General features: G+C 45.7%; 1 pseudogene; it reads right to left on the reverse strand.

The window, feature by feature from the left end:
* Positions 1 to 803: 803 nt before the first annotated feature.
* Positions 804 to 899, reverse strand: LOC126501015 (uncharacterized; annotated as a pseudogene).
* Positions 900 to 4,014: the final 3,115 nt, after the last annotated feature.

Genomic DNA, 4,014 nt, shown 5'->3' on the forward strand with positions numbered 1-4,014 from the left:
ACTCGCTCTGTTGACCAGGCTGGTCTTGAACTCTTGAAGATCCACCTGTCTCTTGCCTCCCAAGTGCTGGGATTAAAGACATGCGCCACCACTGCCTGGCTAAAATAACTTAATTTTGCAATCATTGTGAGCTAGAAGAGGAAGGGCTTGTCTCGCCCCAAACGACATTTTTTTGGACACATTTTTTATTTTTTTTTATTTATTTATTTATTTATTTATTTATTATTTATTCATTTGGTTTTTCGAGACAGGGTTTCTCTGTGGTTTTGGAGCCTGTCCTGGAACTAGCTCTTGTAGACCAGGCTGGCCTCGAACTCACAGAGATCCGCCTGCCTCTGCCTCCCATCTGCTGGGATTAAAGGCGTGTGCCACCACCGCCCGGCAGGACACATTTTTTAAAATTAAATTTATATATTTAATTTTATGTGAGGTTTTGTCTATATGTATGTTTATGTAACATGTATGTGCCTGATGCCCATGGAGGTCAGAAGAAGGTATCAGATGCCCAGGAATTGAAGTTATGAATGGTTGTGAACTACCTTATGGGTGCTGAGAATCAAATCAGGTCCTCTGTACAGGCAATATGTGCTCTTAACCAGCGAGCCATCTCTCCAGCGCACGCTCACAGTTTTTTATGGTGGCAGAAATAACTTAGCTGATGGGAATGGGTACTGTGGTATGCATTTACATATGTGTATATATAAATATATGTAGGACTAATAACAGCATTGTGTTCTGAATTAACAGCAGCAACAGTTTTTTTTTCCGGGTTTGCAGTTATCCGAGCGAAACTGTACAGACAAAAATAAATGGAAGGCGTCACAGGTTTGCATGCCATCCTCGTGCAAGGGCCTTGCTAATCTCTGTAATTTTAATGTGTGTGCTGCCACAACAAGCCCTTGACGTTGAGCCTGATCCTCCTGAATCACCTCTCAGGTTGGGAGATTTACAGCTTATGAGCTATCAACCCTTGTCACTGAGCTTTGGATCCTACCATACGGAGGACTGAATTCAAAGGCCTCTCACAAGCAAGGCAAGACTGCGCTGCTGAGCTACATCCCCAGCCTGAGCTGTCTCTGAAACACAACTAAATATTCAGGGGATAAACTCTTGCTCTCTCTCACTCCTAGCCCAGTGAGTGCTTTGCTTTAACTTCTGTGACTGGCTTCAGTTGCGGAAATTCAGTTTGTTTTGGGGGTGGAGAGGTGGCTCAGCAGTCAAGAGCACTTGCTGCTCTTCCAGGAGACTCAAGTTTGGTTTCTAACACTCCTGAGCTGCGGCTGACAACTGCCTCTAACTCCAGCTCCAGGGGATCCATCGCCCCCTTCTGGCTGCTGTAGCACCTACACACCTGAACCGTATACTCAAAAACACATACAGAACATTAAAAGAAAACCATTGATAATAAAAATGTTTGCTTCTTTTCCAAATACACCCAGATGAACAAACTCAGCTGGCCTCATTAAATGAGCCAAGACGAGCTCTCCACAAAGCCTTCCCCAAAACCATAAGTTAGCTTTAAAGCACTTCCTGTCTCATACTTCCCGGCAGGTGAGTTCTACGCCCAAGTATAGCCTTGTTTGCTTTTGACAGATTTCTATTTGTCAGGCTTTTATTTTGGGGGGAGGGGGTGCAGGGTGGGGACGGGATTGAGCAGAACCTTGCTCAGACTAGTGAGAGTCTTCTCTCCCATCCAATCACGTCTCTAGTTACGTTGATAGTTTGTAGCAGTCCTGGTGTTCTGTAGCTGCCGGCCCTACTCTGACCTCAGAGCACAGCACAGCCTTCCTTCTCGGCTCCATTTCTCTCTGCTCAGGAACTTTCCTGGGGGCTTGCTTCCCTGTGGGCAGGTATGCTATTTCTGTTATCTTTAGCTCCTCCCTTCCCTCCAAACTTGCTGAGTCTATCTTAGGAATCTCCCCTCCTTTCTATTCCTGGTGGACTGCCCTTTGACTGGATGCACAGGCTTTCACCTGAAGGAGTCTAATTACGTTTTAACAGTTAAAATGATCTTCCTATCTGCGGGCTCCACGCAGCTAGGTGCTGAGCTCATCAACTCACATTTCCCCATTTGGCATTGTTGCTGCCTGCTGACTAGTCTAAACATTTTAGTAGGCACCTAGGGGCACCCCATGATCTCACTTAAGCCCAGACGTCTCCTACTTTGGCTCCCAAAGAACCCATGACCAGTAATCCTCAAATTGGTGTGCACATTCCAAGTTTAGGGGCTTCTCTCCAATTTCTGTCCATGTTCAAAATTTCAGTCTTTCGGGTTAAGAGCATTGACTGCTCTTCCAGAGGACCCAGATTCGATTCCCAGCATCCACATGGCAGCTCACAACTGACTGAAGATCCAGTTGCAGGGGATCTGACACCTTCACACCAATGCACATAAAATAAGGTTAAATAAACCATAAAAAATATTTTTAAAAAATTTCAGTCTTTCATTCTCCCGACCTCGTTCATGACAGTGACCTAGCTGGACATGAGGAAGCTGTTCCCTTCTGTCCCTTTGCTCACTATTTTCTAAATGCCTGATTTATAACAGGAATTTTCCCCTGTGGGGAAACTCGGCAATGCCCACCCCTGCCCTATGACAAACAGAAGTTCGATTCTATTTCCTGACTTACTGAGCATGGGTGAGCGGTTCCTGACAGGAGAGTAGACGCCAAGCCTCACTGGAAAGCCTTCACCTAGCCACACGTTTGGAGCCCACTACCCTAGTCTTCCCTAGCTTACACGCATTAGCCCCTCCCTGAGATCACCCAGGCCACGTACAATCGCATACAAGTAGCTGGAAAGTGTCTGGATACTTAGGCTAGAGTTCCAGGACCCTCTCCATCCTCCTATGAAGGAGTGTCAAACAGTCAACGAGTCCAGCTGTGATGACCTTTTGCAAACAGGCGCAGCTGAACTCATGGAGATGGCTGCTATTTGGCTTTGAGGTCAGTGCTATACAAAGTGTATAATTTATATATAAATAAACTATGATTTTAATTTAGTTAAATCTTGGTTTTGCTGTTGTGGTGGTTGTGTGTGTGCGCGCATGTGTGTATGTATGTGTACATGTCACAGCACACCTATGGCAGTCAGAGATAACTCTGAGAAGTCAGATATTTCTTTCCACTTTTAGATGGTTTGGGGGAACAAACTCGGGTTGTCAGGCTTTCCAGGTAAGTGCCTTTACCCACGAACCATCTTGCTGGTCCTAATTTACATCTTTTGGATGTAGAGGACTTGTGAGTCTTTTGGTGCTGCTGGAACTCAGACCCAAGAGACCTGGATTTTGTTTTGTTTTTTGTTTTTAAGAGACAGGGTTTCTCTGTAGTTTTGGAGTCTGTCTTGGAACTAGCTCTTGTAGCTCAGGCTGGCCTCAAACTCCCAGAGATCCGCCTGCCTCTGCCTTCTGAGTGCTGGGATTAAAAGTGTGCGCCACACCACCCGGCGAGACCAGGGTTTTGACAAGCATGTATGGTAATGTAATCGGCCATCATCACAATGAAGATTGAGGATAGTTCCATCAAACCAAAGAGACACATCCTTTAGATTTCCTCTTTTCAGACGATCCCTTCCTCCCATCCCCAGTTCTTGACAATCAGAGGACAGGTCACACCCTTTAAATGTATTTTTGCCCTTTCCCCTGTGGGCCTTCTCTATATTCACAGATCTTCCCAACTGAATGGTAATCTCTTTAAAGGTAAAGAATTGTTTTTTCATTCAGTTTTGTATTGCTTAAGTTTAAGTTCCAAGTGCAGCTGGGTATGGCAGGGTATGCTAGAATAGACACAGGGAGGCTGAGGCAGGAGGATCAGAAGAGTTCAAAGCTATACTCAAGTACATACTTTGTTGTTGCATAAAGAGGGGCGTCTTAGCCGGACAGTGGTGGCGCACGCCTTTAATCCCAGCACTTGGGAGGCAGAGGCAGGCGGATCTCTGTGAGTTCAAGACCAGCCTGGTCTACAAGAGCTAGTTCCAGGACAGGCTCCAAAACCACAGAGAAACCCTGTCTTGAAA

The sequence above is a fragment of the Alexandromys fortis genome, unplaced genomic scaffold (assembly GCF_014885135.2).
Source record: "Alexandromys fortis isolate MF-2015 unplaced genomic scaffold, M_Fortis_MF-2015_v1.1 scaffold_7, whole genome shotgun sequence".
Taxonomy (NCBI): domain Eukaryota; kingdom Metazoa; phylum Chordata; class Mammalia; order Rodentia; family Cricetidae; genus Alexandromys; species Alexandromys fortis.